Source organism: Mobula hypostoma, chromosome 23 (assembly GCF_963921235.1).
Source record: "Mobula hypostoma chromosome 23, sMobHyp1.1, whole genome shotgun sequence".
Lineage (NCBI taxonomy): Eukaryota > Metazoa > Chordata > Chondrichthyes > Myliobatiformes > Myliobatidae > Mobula > Mobula hypostoma.
In genome coordinates this window covers 34,971,115-34,985,492 of record NC_086119.1, presented here as the reverse complement: position 1 = coordinate 34,985,492, position 14,378 = coordinate 34,971,115, and the positions used below count along the sequence as shown (strand labels likewise).

The 14,378-nt window shown below is 39.4% G+C and overlaps 1 protein-coding gene across 3 annotated transcripts in view; it reads right to left on the bottom strand.

The window, feature by feature from the left end:
- The window catches only part of galnt17 (polypeptide N-acetylgalactosaminyltransferase 17), a 477,425-nt gene that overhangs the window by 102,386 nt on the left and 360,661 nt on the right, over positions 1 to 14,378 (bottom strand). Inside the window, exon 1 of one of the 3 annotated variants that reach the window (XM_063031855.1) lies at positions 4,656 to 4,700. The exons of the other annotated variants lie outside the window; for them this stretch is intronic. The gene's annotated coding sequence lies outside the window, so the exon portion shown is untranslated. Of the gene's footprint in view, positions 1 to 4,655; positions 4,701 to 14,378 lie in introns of those variants that run through there. 3 annotated transcript variants of the gene reach the window in all.

Below are 14,378 nucleotides of genomic sequence, written 5' to 3'. Positions count from 1 at the left end.
TGATGGTCTTCATTCTGAAGAAGTGGCCCACAGAGCGAAGACGCCTGTGCGTGTATTTGTTTAACGTGTACTTGATGTTGCCCTCCAAGAAGCACACGATACTTCACAAATCAACCAACTGATTCCAATGGCATGGAAACCACGACGATTGGAGCTGATGGATTTGTTGCAGCCTTCATCCGCCTTCACAGCCGTTGAGTTCGAAGTAACTTCGTCTGCCTGTGCCACCGTTGAGGTCTTGGTTGATTTGATCTTCGTCAGGGACCTCACCCTCGACCTTACCGCCATGGGTGACCCTACCAGGAGCATAGCTCCAGACAGCATTGCTCTCGGGATCACAGGGCCACACAAGCTTCTCCACCACGACGAGGTGACAATCCACGGAGAAGTCCAGATTATAATGCTTGTCTATCAGGTTGAATAACTTGCTGCTTTCCCAGTTAACAATCCTGTAGGTAGTGTTTCAAAGGCCTAATGTTATGCCACAATGTCCACTCTGTGGCCAGGGTCTTGCTAATGGGAGCTGTTCCTTGCACTTGAATTACCCATAATTACCCATATTAATTACCCATATGAAACATTTGCCTGGTTCAGCCTGTTGATCCCAGGCAATGAAGGAACAGTCTGGAATGATTGTGGGACGCTGACATGCACATGCTTGAGAAATGATAGTGGGAGGTGACTTCAGGAAGGGATATTAAAATCCTGAAACCCACACAGCTGGCAACCCCTCTGTGGCCATATTACAATCATTTGAACCACAAGATCCATAGACTGAATGAGGTCATCAAAGTCTTGGTCCCTACTACCTTCACTCTCTTCCTCAGAGTCAGCTTCCTGCACATCCTGAGCAGGACTATGCTCACAAAGAGGTACGTGAGTGGGAAAAGTGCGTCTCTGACACTGCGAAGGAGAGATGGGTTACTGTGTGCCACTTCTCTGCTCATCCAGGAGAGCTTTCTGCTCACTTGCAGCTTCCGCTCCCTCTTGGGACGCAGCCAGCTATCTTTGGCTATCATTCCTGAGTCCATAGAGAGCAGCGGTCTGCTCACAAATGGCATTGTTCTCTTCAGTGAAGACATCAAGCTGCTCCCCACTGGCATATTGCTGTTCCTATAGAGCTTCAGGCTGTTCATTTGAGACAGGGAAAAAAATCGACAGCATGGAAGCTGAGGAACTATGTACGTCCTCGAACCAGGTTTTTATAGCTGTGGTGGCCTGAGCCAGTTGCAGAAATTTAAACTATACGTCAGCCTGCATGTGATCTTCATTCCGCAGTTATCTGCCTGTTCACATGCCTATCTAAATGTCTCTGAAATGTTATCATTGTTTCTTCTCCCACTACCTCCCCTGGCAATGCATTCCAAGCACCTACACTCTGTCCAAAACACCACAAGTTCAAGGTCACACTTATTGTCATCTGACTGTACATGTATACAACAAAACGAAACCCCGAACCACAGTACACTCACAAAACATTCATCACACGTAGCAAACACTGCAAAACAAAATATTACCACACATAAGTTAATGAAATATAATTCAAAGTGCATGTAGTGTGCAGCACAGGTGAAGAGAAAACAGTATTCAGAATGCAGCCCGAGTGACGAGACCTCAGTGGTGCAGGGTATTCATTAGTTTCACAGCCTGAGAGAAGCAACTGTATGCAGTCTGGCAGTTCGAATTCTCCAGTATCTCTTTCGTGACTATAGTGGGTCAAAGAGATCGTGGGATGGGTGGTAGGGATCCTCAATAATGCCCTTCATATAAAACACTTCCGTAAGTGCCACTAATAACGGGGGGAAGTAGACCCCAGAGATCCTCTCAGAGCTTTTTACTATCCCCTGTCGGGTCAGATGCCTACCAAGTTCGATACCACACACTGTACAGAACACTCTGGATAGTGCTCCTGTAGAAAATTGTTAGAATGGGGCCAGGGAGTCTTGCACCTCTCAATATCCTCAGTAAGTGTAGATGTTGCTGTGCCTTCTTGGCTAATGAGGAAGTGTTGTGGGCCCAGGTTAGATCATCCATTATGGGCACACCAAGGAACTTTGTGCTCTTCACTCTTTCCATGATGGAACCATTGACATGAATTGGATAATGGTTGACCTGCACCTTCCTGGTCCATGTTGCGACTCAGGTTGTTGTAAAAGTAAAGCCTCTTTACCTCCTCTCTCTATCATTGTTGTTGATGAGGCCAGCCACAGTTGTATCATCAGCGAACTCGATGGTGTGGTTTGAACTGCACCTGGCAGTGCAGTTGCAAGTCAGTAGTGTCAACAGCAGTGGGCTGAGCGAACAGCCCCTGGGGGCACCAGTGCTCAGCAGAATGGAGCTTGAGATGTTGCTGCAATCTTGGACTGACTAGGGTCTTTCTGTCAAGAATTCCAAGATCCAGTAGCACAGGGGTGTATTGAGTTCCAAGGAGGACAGTTTACCCAGCAGCCTCTGAGGGACGATCAAGTTAAATACCGAGTTGAAGTCGTTGAAAAACAACCTGGCAAATGAGGCATCGTTTTCCAGTTGTGACAAGATGGATTGGAAGGCCAAGGCGATGACATCATCAGTACACTGATTTGAGCAGAAGGTGAATTGGAAAAGGTCCTCTGTAGCTGGAACGAAGGAGTTTGTACAATCCATTACCAGTCACTCAAAGCACTTCATGCTTGTTGAGGTCAGTGCCACGAGGGCAGTAACCGTTAAACCAGAAGAGCAGAATTAGACCATTCGGTCTACTGAGTCTGCTCTGTCATGGACTGATTTCTTATCCCTCTCAATCCTATTCTCCTGCCTTCTCCCCATAACTTTGATATCCTGTCTAATCCAGAACTATCAACCTCCACTTTAAAAATACTCAATGACATGGCCTCCACAGCTATCAGTGGCAATGAATTCCACAGATTCACTACCCTCTGGCTAAAGATATTCCTCCTCATCTCCGTTCTAAATGGATGTCCCTCTATTTTGAGGTTGTGCTCTCTTGTCCTACACTCACCTACTATAAGAAACATCCTCCCCACATCCTCTCTATCCAGACCTTTCAAAACTCGATAGGTTTCAATTAGATCCCCCCTCATTCTTCTAAACTCTAGTGAGTACAGGCCCAAGGTTATCAAATGCTCTTCACATGTTAACCCTTTCATTGCAGGACTCATTCTTGCGAACCTCCTCTGGACCCTTTCCAGTTTCTGTTGCTCTCTTGGCCAGTGGAACAATGATGGCTGCCTTGAAACCGCAGGGTCAGTGGACTGTTACAGAGATATTAAAGAATCCTTTAAAAACACTGAACTTAGAACGGTACAACACAGGAACAGGCCAATCAGCCCACAATGTTGTGCCAAACCAGCTAAAAAGCAAATCACATACACCATACACTAATGCCTCCTGCCTATACCATGTCTATATCCCTCCATCTTCCTTACATCCATGTTCTTATCCAAACATCTCTTAGAAGTCTCTAATATATTTGCCTCTACCACCATACCAGGCAGCACATTCTAGGCATCCACAACTTTCTGAGTAAAAGCTTACCCCTTGAACCTATGCGCTCACACCTTCAATGCATGCCCTAAGGTATTAGTCAGTTCAAACCCCAGAGATACTCTCTGTCCACACTATCTGTGCCTCTCATAATCTTATAAACCTATATCAGATCTCCCCTCAGCTGTTGCCACTCCAAAAAAAATCAACCTGTTTATTTAGCCTCTTATGCCCTCCAAAACAGCCAGCATCCTGGTAAACGTCTTCTGCACCCTCTCTAAAGCCTCAATGTACCACTATAGCGAGGCGACCAGAACTGAATGAAGTATTCCAGATGTGGCCTAAACAGATTTGCATAAAATAGCAACATAACCTCTTGACTTTTGACTCAAAGCCTCCACAAATAAAAGGAAGCATTTAATAAGCCTTCTTAACCACCATATCTCCTTGTGTGGTCACTTTCATGGAGCTATGAACTTGGATACCAAGATTTCTCTGCTCAGCGACACTGTTAGAGATCTTGCCCTTAACAGTGTATTCTCTCTTTGCATTTGCCCTATCAAGGTGCGACACCTTATATTTATCTGGGTTAAACTCCATCTGCTATTTCTCTGCCCATATCTGCAACTGATCAATATCACGCTTGTATTCTTTGTCAGTCAGTTTTCTGCACTATTCATAACTCCACCAATTTTGGTATCATTTGCAAATTTACTAACCCACCCATTTACATTTTCATCCAGTTCTTTTATATACATCACAAACAGCAAAGGACCCAGCACAGATCCCTGCAGAACTCCACTAATTACAGACCTCCAGCTTAAATAAGTCCTTTCAACCACTTCTCCCTCTCTTCTATGTGCAAGCCAGTTCTGAATCCAAACAGCCAATTTGCCACAGATCCCAAGCATCTTAATCTTCTGGATTAGCCTCCCATGAGGGAATTTGTCAAATGTCTTACTAAAATCCTAGTAGACAACATCCACTGCCCTACCCTCATCAATATTTCTCGTCACCTTGTCAAAAAACTCATTCAACTTGGTAAGGTACGACCTACCACACACAAAGCTATGCTAGCTCTTCTTAATTAGGCCAAAAACTTCCAAATGCACGTATATCCTATCTCTAAGAATTTTCTAAAGCATTTTCCCTATAACTGATGTGAGACTCACCGGTCTATAACTCCTAGGATTTTCCCTTGTTCCCTTCTTAAATAGAGGTCCAACATTAGCCACTTGCCAGTCCTTCGGGACCTCACCTGTGGTGAGAAAGGACACAAAGATATTGGTCAAGGGCCCAGCAATCTCATCTCTTGCCTCCTTTAATAACCTGAGGTTGGGTGGTTACTTCCCTTTTGTCATCTTACGTATTTCCTGTGCGGCCTTAAATTTTGTAGTTTTTGTTTAAATTTTATTCTGTTTTGCTTTTTATAATCACTTTATGTTAATAATCCTATTTTTTTTGTTGCTGTGTCTATTCATGAGTTTGAGGTATATTGTGGTTTTTTTTAAATATATATTTTCCGGCTTTTGTTCTGTTCTGTGTGTATTCTAATTGAGCTAACTTTTTTTTACTTATTTTTTTACTGTTTTACAATTAGCTGATCCTTTTCATATTTATACCTTTTTTTTAGGGAGCGTATACCGGAAGTCATGGGGGTAGTTTTAGCGCTTGCTTCTTTCTGGCGGGTCTGCTTTAGATTTTGCCTTGGGGTCTTGGGCTGGGGGGTGGCGGGAGGGGCTTCACGTTTTAGTTTGTTTTTCTTTGGGCTATATACATTATTGAAGTACTGGTTGCGTCCTTTTCCCCGGTATCTTTTGTATGTTCTGTTCCCTCTCCGGGTTTGTGGGTCGCGCCTATTGTCAATCCTCCCTGTTGTGGGTTGACTTTAGGATTTATGGAGTCTATTATTAATTTTGTCTCCTGGAATACTAATGGTCTTAATCATCCTATTAAAAGAAAAAAAGTTTTTAAAGTGTTCCGGAGACTTAAAGCACAAATTTTATTTTTACAAGAGACCCATGTACGGAGGGGGGACAGACTACGTTTTTTCAAATTCTGGAACGGACAACAATTTCATTCGAACTCCAATGCTAAGATTCGAGGCGTCTCTATTTTTATAGATTCCTCAGTTACTTTTATACAACAGGATATTATCTCTGATCCGAATGGTAGATTTTTATTGGTTAGTGGTTTACTATTTAATAAAAAAGTAGTTTTGGTTAATGTTTATGCTCCTAATATGGATTGTCCGGAATTTTATAAATCATTGTTTGATCAGTTTCCGAATTTGAACGAGTTTTCATTGATTTGGGGCGGAGATCTTAATACCTGTTTATCTCCAGCTTTGGACCGTTCAGCTCCTTTACGGACTTTACCTAATAAATCTGCAAATTTGATTAATTTTTTCCTTTCTGATTCTGGGTCGACGGATATTTGGCGTTTTCTGCATCCTCAGGAAAAAGATTTTTCCTTTTTTTCACATGTTCATCATTCCTATTCAAGAATTGATTATTTTTTTATTGATTCTCGTCTCATTCCTTCAGTGATTAAATGTGATTATGACTCTATAACCATTTCGGATCATGCTCCACTTAAGCTTTCTATTAAAATTATGGCCAATATACCAAACAATAGACAATGGCGTTTTAATTCGCTGTTGCTTCAGGACTCGGACTTTGTTAATTTTATGAATGAACAGATTGAGCTTTTTTTTATAATTAACCATACAGAAGATATTTCGGTTAACACTCTTTGGGACACTTTTAAAGCCTATATTCGGGGTCAGATTATTTCGTATTCCGTTGCTTTGAGGAAGAAACAGAAGCAGGAGGAGATGGCAATTGTGGACAAGATTAAAGAAATTGATAAGAAATATGTTATGGCTCCTTCTGAGGAGCTATACAAACAAAGAACTGAACTTCAAATGGAACACAGTTTACTACTCTTGTCCTCGATTGTAAACCAATTAAAGAAAACAAGAAGTGATTTTTATGTTCACAGTGATAAAATTGGCAAGCTGCTGGCTAATCAATTGAAATCTAATTATGTTAAATCTCAAATCAATCAGATTTATAACCAAAATGATCGATTGATATTGGATCATGTGGGGATTAATCATACCTTTTGTGATTTTTATTCTTCTTTATATCAATCAGAGTCTCCTCGAGATTCTAAATATATGAATGATTTTCTAGATAAGTTAGACTTTCCTCAGATTTCACAGGATATGTCTTCTTTATTAGATACTTCCATTACAATGGATGAGATTAAGAATGTTATTTTTTCTATGAATCTGGGGAAAGCTCCTGGCCCTGATGGGTTTACCGTTGAATTTTATAAATGTTTTGCTTCTTTATTGATTCCCTGGCTCTATAAGGTTTTTGAGGCTTCTTTGAAACTTGGTAAACTTCCGGAATCTTTTAATAGAGCATCAATTTCTTTAATACTAAAGAAGGATAAAGACCCTGCTCAATGTGCATCTTATAGACCAATATCTTTATTAAATGTTGATTCTAAAGTCTTTTCTAAGTTATTAGCAAATAGACTAGAAAAAGTACTTCCTTCTATTATTTCGGAAGACCAAACGGGTTTTATTAAAGGTCGTTACTCTTTTTATAATATTCGTACATTGTTAAATATCGTTTATACTCCCTCACAAAATGTTCCTGAGTGTGTTATTTCTTTAGATGCCGAGAAAGCTTTTGATAGAGTAGAATGGCCTTATTTATTTAAGGTGCTTGAAATGTTTAATTTTAGCCTGAAATTTATATCCTGGATTAAACTGTTATATCACTCCCCTGTAGCCTCGGTTCGTACTAACTCTTTAAACTCACCTTTTTTTCCTCTCTTTCGTGGTACTCGACAAGGCTGTCCTCTTAGTCCCCTATTATTTGATATTGCATTAGAACCTCTTGCAATTGCTATTCGAGAATCTTCAAATATTACTGGGATAACTCGGGGATTAAAGTCCCATAAATTATCACTCTATGCTGATGATTTACTTTTATATATTTCTAATCCTGAGAGATCTATTCCTGCTGTTTTAGAGTTATTAGCACAATTTGGTCTTTTCTCAGGTTATAAATTAAATCTTAGTAAGAGTGAACTTTTTCCGATTAATAAACATCTTCCCTTATATTATAAATTTCCATTTAAATTGATTAATAATTACCTTTCATATCTTGGGATTAAAATTACTTGTAAACATAAAGATTTATTTAAGACTAACTTTTTACCATTAATAGACCATATTACTCAACTTTCATCTAAATGGTTTCCTTTATATTTAACTTTGATTGGTCGTATTAATGCAGTTAAGATGTTTTTTTTGCCAAAATTTTTATATGTGTTTCAGGCATTACCAATTTTCGTTCCTAAATCTTTTTTTGATAAAGTCGACTCTAAAATTTCTTCATTTATTTGGCAGAATAAGAATCCGAGACTGGGTAAAATACATTTACAGAAAGCTAAGAGAGATGGAGGTTTAGCATTACCTAACTTTAGATTTTATTATTGGGCTATTAATATTCGACATATGAAATTTTGGTTACTTGACCGGGATATACTATCTATTCCTAAATGGGTAGCATTGGAATTACAATCTGTTCAGGGTTATACACTTGGTTCTATTTTAGGTTCATCTCTTCCTTTTGATTCGAAACGCCTTAAGCAGGTCTCTAACCCGATCGTTAAATATGCTTTGCGTATTTGGTTTCAATTCAGAAAATTTTTTGATCTTAATCAATTCGGGTTAGCGATTCCTATTTTAGGTAACATATTTTTTCCTCCCTCTTTTATGGATCGCGCTTTTCAAACTTGGAAGACTAAGGGTATTTTACGGTTTTTGGATTTATTTTTAGATGGTTCCCTTATGTCTTTTGAACAATTATCTAATAAATATAACCTATCAAGAATACATTTTTTTAGATATTTACAAGTTAGAAATTTTCTAAGTACTATACTTCCTTCCTTTCCAATGCTTCCTCCTATATATATTTTAGATTCGATAATTAACCTTAATCCATGTCAGAAAGGTGCATCGGCTATGATTTATAATATTATTATGAAACTCAGGAAAGCTCCATTTGATAAGATTAGGGTAGATTGGGAACAGGAATTGGGGCTTACCATTTCTGTGGATGATTGGGGGCAGATTTTACAATTAGTTAATACTTCTTCTATTTGTGCTAAACATTCCCTAATTCAATTTAAAGTGGTGCATAGAGCACATATGTCCAAAGATAAGTTAGCGCGTTTTTACTCGCATATTAATCCTTTCTGTGATAGATGTTCGGGGCAGATAGCCTCTTTAACTCATATGTTTTGGTCTTGCCCTACTTTGGAAACTTTTTGGAGAGATATTTTCAATATTATTTCTAAGGTATTAAATATAGATATCTCTCCTCACCCTATTACTGCTATCTTTGGACTACCTAAAATTTCTAGTAATCTTTCCCCTTCAGCCCGTAGAATGATTGCATTTCTTACTTTAATGGCGAAAAGATGTATTTTACAACATTGGAAAGAGCTTAATGCTCCAACTACCTTTTTTTGGTTTTCTCAGACGATTTTATGTTTGAATCTGGAGAAAATTAGAAGTAACCTTCATGATTCTTCATTTAAATTTGAACAGATTTGGGGACCTTTTATTCGATATTTTCATTTAATGTAATATTTACCCTTCTTGTTTTTTTTTCACTGTTTTAATGGAGGTCGGGATTGAGGACGTGATTTTAAGTTTAACTCTGTTTGGTTTCAAGTTAGCCCATTGCTTTGCTTTGCTTTTAGTTAGTTGCACGGTGGGTTTTTTTTTTGGGGGGGGGTTTTTTTTCTTTTTTTCCATTGATATATATAAAATCTAGTATACTATTATGTTATTTTGGTTTCTTATGCTTAAATTACATTGTTTGTAGTATTTTCTTTTTGGTATTGTTATCTTTTGGAATTTTATTATACTTTAACATTGTATTAATGTTTATATGGCTTACCTTTTTTGTATACTTACTCAATAAAAAGATTTAAAAAGAAAGAATAACCTGAGGTAAATTGCATCAGGACCTGGGGACTTAATATTCATTAGGAGGCCCAACACTTCCTCCTCTTTGACCTCTAAACACCCTTACTTATTTATACATTCAGCACTAACCTCCAGGTCCTTCATAACCTTCTCCTTGCATCCTCTGCATCCAAGCACATGTTCCCTCCTTTATCCTTCAGTGGTCCCACCTTCTCCCTTGTTACCCTAGCTCTTGATGTATGTATAGAATGCCTTGGGACTCACCTTAATCTTATTTGCCAAGGACTTTTTATGACCTCTCCTGTCTTTCCACGTTTCCTTCTTGAGATCTTTTCTGGCTTCTTTATATTCCTCATGTATTTCGTTTGATCCTAACTTCTGAAGCTTTACTTGATTTTCCTTTTTCTTCTTGACTAAATGCATCACCTCTCTGCATATCCAAAGTTCTCTTATCTTTCCATCTTCCTTCTAACAGGAACAGACCTTGCACAGTCCTTCAGCACTCAACCAGCTATACTGTCCGGCCTCGCAGCTTTGCATGGGTTTAACCTGCCTAGGATCCTCCTCACCGCAGGTGCAGCCAGACAGGGCACCTGTCCCTCAGGGGGAGAGGAGCTTTCTTTGATGTCACATCACTCATTGCATCAAATTGGGCATAGAAGTCATTCAGCCTATCAGGATGGGAAGCTTTTTGTCCTTGACCTGCAAGGTGGACTTGCCACATAAATTTCTTCTCTTTTCAGATTAAAGCTATGGTCCCTTATATTTTACATTTCCATCCTGGGAAAAAGACTCCATCTATCGTTTCTATGCTTCCCATAATTTTATATACAGTGGGTTCTGTTTAATTGGGACACACTGGGGCCAAAACATTTTGGTCCAATTAAGCAGCTGTCCCTGTTAGCTGAAGATTCATGGAAATAGTTAAAAGGTATAAAAAATACAAACTGCCATTTAACTGAGTAACAACTTATGTATTTAAACAAAAAACAGAAAAAATTAGAATGCTACCAATACCTCTAGTGCTATAAAACTATATAATTCCTCTTATAGTTATCCCCAAGTGTGCTTCTGATTGACAGTAATTGACTGTAAATGAACAAAACCAATGCAGGCACCTTGTGCAGATAATGGTCTGCCTTCTAACAATGCTTTAGCTGATTGCGTCCTCCAAATCTTCATTTTTATTGTAACATTCAAGATGATTGTTGATACCTTTATGAAGTGAAATTATTTCATTTCTGGCATCTCCAAGCCTAAATGTTTAAAACAGTGATGAGCAAAACACTTCTGAATTGTCTTAATGCGTATTTCACGCCAACTATCAATGACAAAATCCGCTGCATTTTGAACAGAACCACGTGCATCTGATGCTAATTAAAAACTGATCGCTCTAAACGTGGTGCAGTGTCTAGCGGTCACGCAAGTGCATGCGACTGTTGCTAGTTAGAAACTGTTCGGCAACAGTCTCCTGCCCCAATTAGGCGGCATAGTGTCCCAAATAAAAGAAGGGAATCCTGGCTACTTTCTGCATTATTTTTTGTTATTTAAGAGTTGTCCCAAATAGAAAGCTGCTCTGATTAACCAATGGCCCAATTAACCTGCATCCACTGTACTTCTATGGAATTATCCCTCACCCTCCGATGCTCCGTTGGAAGCAAACCCAAGTTTGGTGAATCTTTTCTTATAACAAATAGTCTCTAATGTAGGCAACAACCTGATGAACCTTCTCCAAAACTTCCACATTCTTTCTGTAATGCAGCGACCGGAATTGCAGAGTACTTCCACTGTGGTGTAACCAAAGTTTTATACAGCTGCAATGTAATTTCCTGACTTTTATACCCAAATCCTGACAGAAGAAGCCGCTTTCTTTGCCACTCTCAGGAAACTATGACCTTGTACCTCAAGATCCCTCTGTACATGAGAGTCCTGCCTTTTACAGTAGACTTTCATCTTAAATTTGACATTCCACAGTCCAACACCTCACATTGGTTCAGATAATGCTCCAGCTGTCATTTCTCTAACAAACTGTTCGATATCCTGCTGAATCCTTTTACAATTAAAGTAAGGTTTTAGCACACAAAAAGGTCTGATCAAATTCATATAGATTAGCTTTTGTTCAATATTGGAGTGGAGAATAAACTGTAAGAGAGAGAGAGCTTGGGAAAATCAAAACTCATTGAGATAATGTGGAGAAAAGCTGATAACTTCTGGCCTAGAGGTTCCCTATCCTGACACCACTCTCTCCTCACATCCACTTTGAATGTCCTGCTGGACATTCAGATAACCGACTGAAAACTGCGAGGCTGAAAGACTCTACAAATTCAACACAGAGGAAAGAATCCATTGAAATTGAAGTGTTAAAATCTTTGTAAAAATGGTGGACAGCGGAGTTAAGGAAGCAATTTATCAACCTAACACATGTATTCATCTTGGCAAATCCTGACATAAAGGTATAAGGGATTGAAAACCTGTTTCACTGACAGAAATTCTTTCTCAGCTTTACTTGATTAGTTGATGAGTCTCAGAAGGATTTAGCACTGAACTAAGATTAAAAGTAAAGTTGAAAATAGAATTCCCTGGCCAGTGCCCAAACCTGATCCTAGTCCCAGTTACTTAGTTGATGAGTAAGCAGCCTTCCAAGGATTTTGAAGGCCAAAGATCACCTCTGAAAACAGATGCCTCAAACTAAAATAAATCGTGTTCAGAAAGAGAACAAAGCATTTGCTTGATAATTTTAGGGAAAGTGATTTGTATCACCTAATTGCAAACAAAAGCCCTCGGGAAATAGAATAACTATGCTCAGTAAACACTTTATCAGGAAAACAGTTGATTTTAAAGGATAGCACGCACTGTTGACATGATTGGCCCACCATGGTTTGTTTGATGAAAAAAGATTCAGATTAAGAAAATACAAATGGAAAAGACTTTGAGCCTATATTTTTAATCAGTCACATTTATACACTGTCAAGAGGGGCTGGGTAATTTAACGGGAAGCCATACTCATGTCCCTGCTTTTTTCAGATAATACTACTGCACAGCAGTGAGGTGATGAGACTGAAGTTCACTCTTTCTGCTGAAAATCAGCTGCTACTGTGGCAAACAAGAAACTCAACTCCCACAAAGGTTTTGTATGTAACAAATCTGGATATTGGTTGATATGCTGTAAATGTTAAAGAAAATTATTCTGTGTGTTTTGGACCATGCTGATTTAATTTTTCAGGTAGTCCTTTGAGCCAGGGGTTATTATAAAATTTATATGGAGATTAGACAATTAATAGCTTCCACGCTTTAATCATTTAGCATGTCTAATCTCCATACCTCATATACAGCCTCTGTAAACATAGAACATAAAACATAGAAAACCTACAGCACAATACAGGCCTTTTGGCCCACAAAGTTGTGCTGAACATGTCCCTACCTTAGAAATTACTAGGCTTACACATAGCCCTCTATTTTACTAAGCTCCAAGTACCTACCTAAATGTCTGTTAAAAGACCCTATCGTATCCGCCTCCACCACCGTTGCCAACAGCCCATTCCATGCACTCATCATTTTCTGAGTTAAAAAAACTTACCCCTGACATCTCCTCTGTACCCACTCCCCAGCACCTTAAACCTGTGTCCTCTTGTGGCAACCATTTCAGCCCTGGGAAAAAGCCTCTGACTATCCACACGATCAATCCTTCTCATCATTTTATACACCTCTGTCCGGTCAACTCTCATCCTCCGTCGCTCCAAGGAGAAAAGGCCGAGTTCACTCATCTTATTCTCATAAGGCATGCTCTCCAATCCAGGCAACATCCTTCTAAATCTCCTCTGCACCCCTTCTATGGCTTCTACATCCTTCCACCCATTTTGTACAGATTTTGTTCCTTTCGACTGAAGTGCCTTCATACATTCAGGGAAAGTTAATTGATGAACAACAGAGAAACACACAGCTATTTATGACTGGTACTGAATAGGTTCTGCAATAATTGTGATTGTTCATTTTGCTAAACCAAGCATGAATGGCATTTCAAGCAAGCAGGAGTATTAATGAGCTTGACAAACAAAATTAACTGCGGTACTCCAAATATACTGAGCCAATGACAGCAGCTCATCAATTATAAGCTAGCTTTAAATACTCTTTTGCATTCAGTTGATCTGATCTTCCCTGCAAACACTCTCTGCATCTTACATACTGTAGTCACTTTGCTGCCTGTATTTAATCATTCAACACTGTAACTCTGAAGCATACCAAGAGCAGTGCTTTTTTAATTTGTTCTCCATTTCATATCTCATCCCTCTTTTGTGCGTACTTCCCTAACTATTCAATGGATCAACTGACATTACCTCAATGGAATGAGGCCCAGCAAAATGAAGAGTGCTTGAGATAATATACTTTATTGTTATTTCCCTTCATGGGGGAATCTAGAATTATGGCCACAGTTTCAGAAAACGTGATTGTCCATTTGACAAAAAGATTAAAAGGAACATCTTCTCTCTGTGCTTTGGAATCCGCTGAAGGACCCAAGAGGCTAAGTTGTTGAAGTGTAACATGGGGATAAAATCAAAAAAGGTGAGGATTTTTCCCTTTCAGGGTTCCTTTGAAGACCCTGACCTGGGGTTACATGCTGACTTCAGTTCTTAGCAGGAATGGGACCCGCTCTCGGGGTTTCACGTCTGGCCGTTATTCGATATGCCAAGGATGCGGCCTGGGGGATTAGCTCGCCTTCGGAGTCCCGGGACCTTGTGGTTCTGGAGACGGGCGGACCAAAGGTCAGTGACTCTGCCGGAATTCGGTGTGTCGTGGGAGAAGCAAGATCAAAAGCGGATAGCTGGCTGCTGGTTGTGTGTCCAGAGACCCAAATTCTTTGGGCACAGAGCTTGGAAAA